The sequence below is a fragment of the Strix aluco genome, chromosome 3, assembly GCF_031877795.1.
Source record: "Strix aluco isolate bStrAlu1 chromosome 3, bStrAlu1.hap1, whole genome shotgun sequence".
NCBI lineage: Eukaryota > Metazoa > Chordata > Aves > Strigiformes > Strigidae > Strix > Strix aluco.
The window spans coordinates 92,951,064-92,963,256 of NC_133933.1; positions in this window are offsets into that span (position 1 = coordinate 92,951,064).

A 12,193-nucleotide genomic window follows, 5' to 3' on the forward strand; every position below is an offset into this window, starting at 1 on the left:
TCTGAACCTGCTAGACAAACAGCAATGCCAGCATTACCAAGCGGCCCATATCTGCTAGGAAGTCAGCTGTGTTAGAAACAAAGACAACTCTGGCTAGTTGCACTGCTTCTGGATGGCCAAGCTTGCATGCATGTGTGCGCCAAACACCATTTATCTTGTTGGCATCTGTCTGGCCTTGTCTTCTTTCCTCATCAGTCACTGTCCCCAGACACACCATTTCTAAACAGATGCTGGTTCTGCCCACCGCAGCTCTGTGCAAACACAGAGACACAGCGAAAACCCAAAGGAAGCAGAATGTACTTGAATACACAATATTGTCTTTGGCTTGTGCAGCACAGTCCTACCCTGAACTCCACAGAGCTCTTCAGGCCTGGAGCAGGCAGACTTCAGTCTGATCCAACACAGTGTACCAGAAAGAGCCTGGGCTGTCCTGAAAAGACACTGCACCCTCATGTGTCAGAGGTGGACAATGGAGTACTCATGGGGGGCCACCACTTTTGTGCCTGCTGGCCTTGGCCATTCACAAGATGCCCCTTATCAAGCTTCTCATTCTGATTCTGCAAAGATCTCACCTCATGCAATATTCACTTACAAGGCGATCAGACACATAAATAGGCACCCTCTTGCTGTGGGAAGGGCTCTTTGACAACAGTGCCTTTATTCTGGGAAGCAGCTTCCTAGATATTAATGAAGGCGAGAAGAGGGAGAATAAGTGGGACCAGCCTTGTGCTAAAAAGGTCTACTCCAGAACCATGCCAGGATGGCCAGAGCAGGGGTATCTGAGACAAGGGACGTGCTACTAAAACAAGATGTCCACTAGATATCCACCTGCTCCTATTGCAGCCTCTCCAGCCTACCACCGATGTTTTAAGGAAAAGCATAACACTGTGAAAATGCACAGAAATACACCTGAAGCTGCTGGAACTGAAGCTAGAGAAGACAAGAGAGCACCAGAAAGTGCGTGTCTAACAAGTCTTATGAGAGAGTGCTAAAGAGAGAAAAAAAGTGCTTCATGCCTGTTAGTTGACTCCTTCCTTTCTCCCTTTCTGCTCCTCTGAAAGAAGCAATTAAGGTGTGCTCCAGGATGTCAGTGGCACATCTCATGATAGCAGAGATCAGTCTCTGTATTCAGCACTGGTGTATGTCTCAGGAAAGCTCTTCCAGAGCTTCTTTAATCGTTTTCAAAGCTGTCACACAGGACTGGTTCTGACATGGGCTAACGTGTTGCAAACCTTGGTTGGGCAAGGGTGAATTCCACAGCCAGGCAGCAATACCTTGAGAGAGCATGGTATTACCATGTGGTTTCCCTCTAGGAAGCGGGTTGCTCTGTATTGTTCCTCTAGGTCACTCAGCAGAGCTGTATGGGCAACGAGCTCTTGGTCTTCCTCTGGAAGTCAGCATGGAACAAAGGATAATGATTATGCCTTGCCTTTTTGGGTCGAATGTTACTAGAAGTAATTTCTGGAGCTTCTGCAGAGGGCTTTCAATAACAGGCTTCTTTTGTCACTGTATTTCTTCCTGGCATCTCTGTCGCAGGGCCCAGCAGCTCACACCAGACATTAACAACATACTTGGTTTCAAAATATTCTGGAATGGGCCAAGAATGGGCCACTCAGCTGCACTGGATGGCTTCTAGAGGAACTCAGGGCACTGAGACCAAGGGAGTCCCCTCTTCAGGGGCTGGCTCTGAGATGAGTCACAGACTCCTGCAGCCAGCTGGGTAAACGTCCCACATGGGTGGAATTTCTCATGCTCTACCACAAGCATTCCAGGGTGGTCTGGCGCAGCAATCAACTGAGCTGCTAGGAATGGTGGTTCCCAGCATTCCTCTGCTTGGAGGTGTTAACAGGAATAATCAGGCTTCCCTGTTTGGCCTTTACATAGGAAGAGGCTTTCTCTGCTATCATTTTAGCTCTATGATTGAGAGTCTAAAGTGAGGTCAGCCACTTCTTACGCAAGAGTGAGAACCCAGAAACAATGAACTGTCTCAGTGGACTTCAGAAGACTGTCAGTGTCATAAATGACATCACTGGCTTCTGCTCATCACCTCCATGCATGGCTTCATTTTGCCCCAGCTCACATAATCTCTGAGACATACTGTCATTGCTTTTCCAGGCCTGAACAAGGCACACTTCCTCCTTGGGAACTCTCCCACCATTGTGGAAGTGGGCTCCCAGGTATGTCTTAGAAGACGGAACAATCCCCCACACTGTTCCTTCCCTCAGTTAATCCTTTGGACATCATTCCCACTTCCATCCTGGTGGAGTGGGGATCCTCATCCCTTTATCTCCCTCCTGTATCTTACAAGTATGAATTTTCACTGTAATGCTTAGTCCAAACATAGAATCATAGAATGGTTTGGCTTGGAGGGACCTTAAAGATCGTCGAGTTCCAACCCCCCTGCCATGGGCAGGGACACCTTCCACTAGACCAGGTTGCTCAAAGCCCCGTCCAACCTGGCCTTGAACACTTCCAGGGAGGGGGCATCCACAGCTTCCCTGGGCAACCTGTTCCACTGTCTCATCACCCTCACAATAAAGAGTTTCTTCCTAATATCCAATTTAAATCTATCATCCTTCAGTTTAAAACTGTTACCGCCTGTCCTATCACTACACTCCCTGATAAAGAGCCTCTCCCCATCTTTCCTGTACCCCCGTTTAAGTACTGGAAGCCGCTATAAGGTCTCCCTGGAGCCTTCTCTTCTTCAGGCTGAACAACCCCAACTCTCCCAGTCTGTCCTCACAGTAGAGGTGCTCCAGCCCCCTGATCATCTTCGTGGCCTCCTCTGGACCCACTCCAACAGGTCCATGTCCTTCTTATGCTGGGGGCCTCAGAGCTGCTGAACACAGGACTCCAGATGGGGTCTCATGAGAATGGAGTATAGGGGGAGAATCACCTCCTTCGACTTGCTGGCCACACTTCTCTTGATGCAGCCCAGGATACAGTTGGCTTTCTCAGCTGTGAGTGCACATTGCTGGTTCATATTCAGTTTTCCATCCACCAATACCCCCAAGTCCTTCTCTGCAGAGCTGCTCTCAATCCGCTCATCACTCAGCCTCTATTTGTGCTTGGGATTGCCCCGACCCATGTGCAGGACCTTGCACTTGGCCTTGTTGAACTTCATGAGGTTTGCACAGGCCCACCTCTCAAGCCTGTCCAGGTCTCTCTGGATGACATCCCTTCCCTCCAGCATGTTGACTGCACCACACAGCTTGGTGTTGTCGGCAAACTTGCTGAGGGTGCACTCGATCCCACTGTCCATGTCACCAACAAAGATGTTAAACAGCGCCAGTCCCAGTACCGACCCCTGAGGAACAGCACTTGTCACTGCTCTCCACTTGGACATCAAGCCATTGATTGCAATTCTTTGACTGTGACCATCCAGCCAATTCCTTATCCACTGAGTGGTCCATCCATCAAATCCATGTCTCTCCAATTTAAAGACAAGGATGTCGTGCGGGACAGTGTCAAATCTTTTGCAAAATTCCAGGTAGATGACATCAGTTGCTCTTCCCTTGTTCACCAATGATGTAACCCCATTGTAGAAGGCCACCAGATTTGTCAGGCACGATTTGCCCTTAGTGAAGCCATGTTGGCTGTCATCAATCACCTTATTTTGCATGTGTCCTAGCACAGTTTTCAGGAGGATCTTGTGCCATGATCTTGCTGGGCACAGGTGAGACTGATTGGCCTGTAGTTCCCCGGGTCTTCCTCTTTTCCCTTTTTAAAAATGGAGGTTATGTTTCCCCTTTTTCAGTCAGCGGGAACTTCACTGGACTGCCACGACTTCTAAAATATGATGGATAGTGAGTGGCTTAGCCACTTCATCTGCCAGTGCTCTCAGGACCTGCAGTGTTACTGATGTTAGGTGTTACCGAGACAGGACATAAAAAAGAGCTCTTAAACCAGAGTTTACAGTCCAGATTAAGAGTACATGGAGCAGGCTGTTAAGCAAATAACTGGGTAGGGAAAAATATCAGATGGAAAAAAGAGTCTGGGAAAAATAATGTAGGAATCTAAAATAAAACAAGTTTCGAGATCAGGGTTGGATTTTACTTGTGCCTTTATAGCTTGGTCAGAAAATTCAGTTTGGAAATCAAATCCACAGATTAGCTGGGTCTCTTCTTGGCTGACCTGTTAAATTGGGTAGTTGTATATTTTGCACCTGCCATTAATAAAGTATGTTGGTTTCACTAACAATGAGAAGTATCATAGTATTTTTTAAGCCACAATGCAAAATATCTAGTTCTTAAATACATTTCCCTTAAGGAAACAGCTAACAAGTAGTCAACATGGAGAGACAGGCATCCTACCTGCCACGGGCACCTACTTTAGAATAACGTCTCCGTTGACTGGAGCAAGTCTAGGTAACTGAAGTTAGATCAGACGAATCCCATGTGCATAGAGGATGTAAGCATACCTGTCAACATACGTATGCAATCTTATACACAAATAACATGCATCATAGTGGTATATAAAATCAAGATGAAGATGTAAAATAATCTTAACAGACAGGAAATCTCAAAACCAATGTTGGCCATACAATCTCAATTTGACTTCACTGTGCATATGTATTGTGATTGGGTTTTAATTATAAGATCATAAAATAGGCTTTTCAACTGGACTTCTGATTCATGTACTGTGCGGGACGGACTATGGAACCCCTCACTGCTGTACCTCAGTGTTACCAGGATGTTACTTAATTTCTAGACCACCCCTCTGGGGTAACATAGTGATCTCACCACCATTTTAGACACCAGGGATTTATGATGCACAGAAGTAAGATCAGAAGTGTCACCTTTCCCAGCCTCAGTCTCCTAAGACGTGGCTTTTCTGAGTACTCAGGTGGGTGTAGTCCTTTTCTCAAGCACGGTACAACTTCAGTTGTAGCCTTTGGTAGTCCTACATACTGCAGACAACTGATCCTCAAGTCAAGCCCTGGAAGACATGATCACCATTTAGAAAACAGAAGTGAGCAGTGACTAGCAAAAGTTTCACTAAATGAATTCCCAAATATCATGGCAAGCCTACAAAAGTGCAAAGGTGCTGAAGTGCTATTCTTCAGGGTTTGTCCAGTGACTCCAGCCACGACACTATCCTTCTATAAACCCCTGTCTCATGTCTTACGTCCTTTGTACTTCTCCGAGAAATGAGGTATGAAGGGAGGGAAAGCCCACTCCTTCACTGTACAAACCCTATGACCTCCAAAACAAGCTTTTTCCATACAGGGAACGAAACAGAATTCCAGTGGAGAAATAGAAGGCTATGTACTTCAAGATCTCATCATAATGCCTATTCACAGGGGACTGGGTAAAAAGAATTTTAATGCTGGCATTGCCTGATTGTTCTAGATTTGACCCCGCGACCTTAACAAGGTTTTTAAAAATCACTTTGTCTGCAGTGTCCTAGCGTTTTTTAAAAAGCAAATGAGAACAAAACCAAAACTAGAAGTTCTATCATGTGGCAGTATATTATTATCTCCATGGTACCACAGCTGCTTTGGAACCTCTAAATCCACAGTATAGACCTCTTCCTGCTGACTCCTGCCAAAACGACAGACAGTGATAGAGTGTCTTCATCCTTCATGGTGCAATATTATACTACATCAGACATGGGGTTTCACAGAGACTTGCAGGAATAGTGTCACATACGCATCCCAAGGCCTCTGTAGAAAGATAGGTTTTACTGGTTAACAGAACACCCTTTCTTCATTTTCCTTCCCTCTTTGATCTCTCCTGTCTCATCTCTTCCAGCACGGCTTTTTTTCCCTGCCTCTGGCTCCAGGTAATAATCCCATTCTCTTGGACTGTACTACCTCTTATTTCATTCTCTGCTCTGTCAATGCTGTGAGTTCATTTGATTTCAATGTCCTGCCCTACCACCAGGCTACCAGTCAACTCATTATTTCTTTGGCTAACCCTCCACTGCTCTCCACGTGTCCAGCCTGGATCTTCCTGGCTCCCACTTCTAATTCCAGTCCCACATTTAATTCCAGTCCCACATTCTTTCTCTTGCTTTCCATCCCTGAAACATTTATGTTGAAAAACAGTCAATCAGTTAAGTCAGTTAAGAGCATCTAAGTATTATTCAAAATGCATAAATGGAAAGGTATCATTCTTTTTCTGGGAGATTTGCTTATCTGCGACGGACACCTATTATTTAATCATACGGTTCACAAATGGTTCACAGCCACCGTGCTCATGCACTGTTCGTCTTGGATGATGCTGCACTCTGCTGGATGCAGCTAGTTCCGTCACTTGCACTTTTTAGTCTCCCCTCCCCTATTTTCCTGCAATTAGTTTGTATTCAGCACTTTTCAGTGTAAGTACAGTTTTAGCACAAATCATTTCTACTTTGCAGCATTGGTTTTCATGAAAGCTGACTTACATCCCTCTTTCTGATTTGGCTTCCATTATTCTCAAATCCTAAAATATAAGAAAATTAGAGGAAGAAAAAAAGATGGAATGGAAATACATCCGACCATCCAGGTGTTTCCTTTGTGTTTGCCAGACCTCAGTTCTGCAAGTGCCATCTCTTGTGAGAGAGGTCTCCACAGTCCATGCCCCTTTGACCAAACATCCCAACTATGATAGGCTCCAGGCATCTTTCTGTAGCTCCTTTTCCTTAGAAACACCGCTACGAAAAAGTCTGCATGAAATTTGCAAACAATCAAGGACTCAGACAAACTGGTCTAATTAAAACAGAATGTACTAAGAATGTATAGGAAAAACGGAGTGGACCGAAAGGACTTGTCTGAGTAACTAACTCAGTTTACTCAGCAAATGTCAGGCTAGGGAGGTACATCTTGGATTCATTACAAAGGAAGCAATATCTTACTTGTTCTCCGCTCCTATCCTCAGGCAGCTGTCAGCAAGACAATCTCTTCCTTCCTCTCCTTTCTGATCCTCTTGACTACAACGTCTCAGAGACACAGCCTCTAGTGTCCAGCGTTTCTTGTCCCTACTGCTCCCACAAACACCGTTCCTTTATAGCCTGTGACCACTTTTGATGTTCGAGTTGTGACAGATTTCATTACCTTATAACATGGGCTGGTCACAGTTATATTTCAACAATGAAATGTCTGCACCATCTGGGATAAGAGTCTCTCTTCTCTCTACAGTGGTTAACACCTTCTAACATGACCCTCATCCCTGCCCCCTCCAGCTAACTCTGGAGTTATATTTCCCAATTTCCTTTCTCAGAACTTGGCATTTCAAAAGCCTCTTTGATCTTGCCATCACCTCGGCATGCCTGAAGGGTAAAGATGTGTAGACCGTGGTTTGCATGTCAGTCTCCCCTCATTCAAGGTGTTGGACTGGCTAGGTCAATTTGCCCATAAAGCAACAAGACTGGTATTTTCATACCATTTTATTATTGATACTTCTCATAACACCAATGAATTACTGACAAATTAAAGTCCATCCATCCCAGTGGCTATGGACTTTACTACCTTTTGGTCCATGGAGTTCTGTTTCTGGAGTGTGTTTAATTCTGTATTTCTCATATCTAATGCATTTGACTCCTGTTTGATCTGAATTGTCAGCAAAGCAAAAGAAGATTCCATCAGTGGAATGACAAGCAAAACAAAAGTACAATACTGCACTTCTGACTCCTTATTTATGTCAGAGACAGGGATGCAGGATCTGAAAAGTCTCACCTACGAAAAGCAAGTCCAGTCAAACTTTGGATTAAAAAATTAAACCATGTGTTCACACAGGAATGGTGTCATACTACCTAGCTGGTAATACCCTGGTCCCTTAAAAGTTTAAATGGCATTAACTTTGCTCCTCCAGTGCTATGCAGCAACAAAAGGCAGTATTTTACTCTACAGAAGCCAGGACAATTTAAAGCAATAAAGATTTCACTACAGACAACCTCAAAAATCTGTAACTCTCTTTCCCTGGCTCCAGCTCTGGTACTTTCCTTCTGACGCTGTTCATAACATAAGCACTTCCTGATCCCCAAAGGCCACGAACACGGGAAGGACCCAGTAGGCCTCTTCTTTTGCCATATTATTTTGCACACTCATAAACCAGATGCTGTTTCTGAGCTATTCCCATACAGTTTAGCATGACTGCCAGGAGGCTCCCCGTAGAAAATTGTAAGTATTTCCCCTTAGCTCATCCCTTTCACCACCCATCTCACATTTCGGAAACAGTTTTTATTAAGCAGCTATGTGCTTATTCTGCCTGTTGAGATGTTACCACCATAGCTAAACACTAACTAAGTGTAGATACCAGAGACACTTTGATTTCAGAAGAAAGCTGGGATCTCTTGGTACTTGTGATGCCAAATAGTGTTGGTGACATTATTATTATTATTATTATTGTTATTATTATTATTATTCCATTGCTGACTTTTGGAACAAAATGTGATGCTGAAAGAATCAGTTCCCATTAATCTTGACTGAAAAGTACGTTGAAAAGATGCTAAGAGTTACCAGCCAGCATAACTTGTTTCACATTCTAATCTGAAACTTTTTTAATTTGGAAGTGCACATTCACTTGGAATTTTAGGTAATTTATGCTGAAATGGTAGAAAAGCATTAAGGTCAAAATAAAAGAGCCTTTACATTTTTCAGTGGACCTGCTTTATTTTCTGTTCAGATTACGGTTCGCAAAAATGTTTAAAGTGTAGTTTTTTTGACTAATCTTAGAGCAGGAGTTCCAGTTTTGTGCTACAAACCTTTCCTGCACAGCTACAAAGCCACTCGCCAGGGGTGGTTACCGACCAGGCCCACAGACAACGGCAGGCCTGTGGGTGACAACAACCCTGCCTGGGATGAATAGAAATAGCACAAAATAAACGTGGGGAAGCGTTTAGGCCACAAAGCAGGATCTGGACTCACACGGACTTGGATCAAGTCCCGGGAGGTGCCAAGGACACAGAAGAGCCCCGAGGCTTGGCAGGAGACAGCGGCTTCTTCAACATGGCGGCGCCGGTGGCAGTTCCCTCCGAGGCCGTTTTCCCGCCTTTTCTGAGGGCACCGAGCGTCCCAGGCCAGGCCGGGCACCCCGGCTCCAGCTCCCCTTGCCCTGCGCGCGCTCGAGGAACACTGAAGCGCATGTGAGGTGCTGCTACGGCTCGCTGCAAGCGCCCACCCCGCCTCCGCTGCCCTCCGCGCCCGCGCAACTCACCACCGCCCCCTCACACTTGCGCCCCACCCGCTGCCTCCCCGCCACTCCACAGCGATCACGGTTGCGGGGCGCCCGGACTCACCCTCCCCGGCGCTGAGCCCCCGAGCCCCAGCTGGCAACGGCGAGGCGGAGCCCCGTGCGGCGGCTGGGAGAGGCGATCGCTCTGCGGGACACGGCGCACGGCGGCTCCGAGCCACGGCCGGGCGCCCGGCGGCGGGAGAGCCTCCTCCTCGGGGCGCCTTTCCCCCGACCTCCGTGAGAGGGGGCTCCGGCTCTTCTCTTGGCTCGGTCTTCCCACCGCTGCCTCCTTCCTGCAGCCCGGGGTGACAGGGCGTCCGCGGCGGAGGCTGAAGCCTTGGGACGGGATGACAGGCGGAAGCGTTAGCGTAAAACTTCATTAGGCGGCATTTGGCTAATTGTGAGACGTGGGCAGCGGAGAGGAAACAGCGGGTTTCCCCTTCCCCATCGCTAGCGGGGGAATTGCTGCTCCCTCCTTGCGGAGCTGGTGCCGGGGCAGGAGCTGCCGCTGAGCAGAGCCGGAGCCGGGCGGGCAGTGGCGGGAGCCCCTCGCCCGCCTCGGCTCCCGCACGGCCTGAGCAGGGCCCCTGCCTCCTCCCGCCCTTGCGCCGGAGCACCCCCTCGGCCCCCTCCGGGAAGGAGAAACCCCTCAGGGGTTGAGCAGATTTTCCTTCAGGAGGAGGCAAAACTAGCGGTAGGGATCCTCTGTCTGCACGGGAGCCGCTGTGAGGCGCGAAGGACGCGGCGGGCGCTTGCCCTCAGTGGCGGCGGCAGGAGGGCCGGGTGGCCGGGCCTGCCTCGGGCGCTGGGCTGATCAGGGAGAGCCCTCAGGCTCCGGGGGGGGGGGAGCTCCCGGCAGCTTGCCCTCTCATGTGGGGGCTAGCCAGGCTGCTGGGCTTCACACAGGAGGGCCAGAGATCTCTCGAAATGGATCTTGCTGAGGAGATGCCTCATACTCCGGGTCAGTGTTGGGCTAATCCCAGTGTGAGTCTCAGCCGACTGTAACCCCAGGTGGAAAAGGGACACTTCAATCATAATTCCCAAGTATCGCCCTATTTCAAAATATTTAGGGTTCTGCGGCAGATGTAAAACCAGAGTAAAAGCTGGCATGGAAAAGGCTTGCTGCTGGTCTCTTTCATCCAAAGCTGTTACCATCTCCTTGGCTTTCATCATCAGAGAGAAAATCTGAAAATGACATTTGGTTTAAGATTACAAAAATAACAACAAGATAAAGTAGCCGAGAGCAGCGCTTGTGTGTCTCTCTGCTAACAGTGCAACAGACCTCCCAACGAAATGGCTGCTGCCTTCGCACATCAGCAGCGGCAATGGAAAAGTAGGGAAAATGACACACAGCTCTCTGCTTCCCAGCTTGATGCCATCTATCCTCCATTACAAGTCTAAGGAATTGGGGTTTGCACTAAAAGTTGTGGGTGTTTGCACTTGTAACTTACTAAACAATGTGCAATTCTTAGTATTTTGCCTGACTGTATTTTAAGGGTCTTCAGGCAGTCAGACTAGTATTAACCCTAAAATGCAGTTTATGAACATTCTAAGAGTTTGGATATTGCAAATGTGCATTTCTTTTCCAAGTGTATAATAGGGAAAGTGTGTGGTTGATACCAGTTTGGGGGGGGTTTGTCTTACCAAAGGTGTTAGCTCTAGTCCTGCTACGCCTTCAGTTGAAGGGAGAGATGTGAATCTATTATGTTGTGGTTGTCTTCACAGAAAGCTCCAAGTCTGTGGCTCTCTTCCAGCTACCAACTCTGTTTTGAGAGGACAGTTGATATTACAGGTGATAAAATTTAAAGTTATAAGTAACGCTGAGATACTGAATACCTGTCAGACAGGTGAAGTCACAGGTGAGGGGAAAAAATAAATTGATTCCCTGTTTTCTCACAGTTCTGTTGTAAATGTGATGTTCTAAGGATATAAGTGAGACAAGGTTTGTAAAGAGAGTTAACATGCTTTATTGGGTTAGCTTACATAGTTGGAAAAATACATACAAGCTCTTGGGCACATAAGCACTTCTTCAGAGACCTTGCCTGTTTTTTCCAGTTATATCCTGTTTTCTGACATTCAGCTGAATATCTGAATTTCCAGGTGTCTGAATTTGTCAGAGCCTTTCAAGGCCTTTCTCAGAGCCCATTATAGAAATCCTCTAATTTATTTATGAGATTCTTTGAAATTATTTCTTTTAAAACTAGGTGTATGCATGAGCAGTTCTCTGATTGCATCCCTAATATGGGTGTGTGCACCCCCTTAAATATCATTATAAATAACTGAAATGGAAAAAGAAATATGAAAAAAAATTGCAACAAAACAAGCTTGATTATCAAAATATTTAAGTATCCAGAAGACCGTGAACGTATAATGCAGGAAGTGAGAACATTTTGTATTGCGTAGACAGTTTAGGATGTGCCACTTTCCAGTCAACTCTTACTTCCAGTAAAAGATACTAACCATCAGAGGGCACTCCTGATCCTACAAAGAAATAATGTGGTTTGCTAGAACAATGGTGAGCAGTCAGACTTCCCTAATCTGGAAACATGCTTTACATGATTTATATCCCATTGGCATCTGGATTATGAGTCAACAGATGATAAAGTCAGATATTTATGACACCTCCATTTACCACCCTTTACAGCACAGCGCTAAATACTGTATAACTGATGCACTTGATTTAAAAGTCACTTGCAGCATAGTAGTTCTAGTGATTTCTTCACAATTTAATATAGTGCTTAGCTCAGGCTGTGAAGGAAGTTTGCTAAAAGATGATTAACAATAGGGTCTGTGTTTCTTTAGCAATGTCCTTAGCGTCCATATAAGAGTGTTAGTCTGGGTCAAGATGCTGTGTCTGGTATGGTGTAGTATGTTCTTGCTAACATTCACCTAGGAGCAGCTTATTTGGCTGTATGTGAGAGGAGAGGCAGTCAGATGGTTAGGTGTGTGCTTAGCAGAGAAGTGTGCTAAACTTTAATATTTCCTTTCATATGGTCTTACACCCCTGCGAATTTTGCCTTATATGTCCTTGTCCTTTT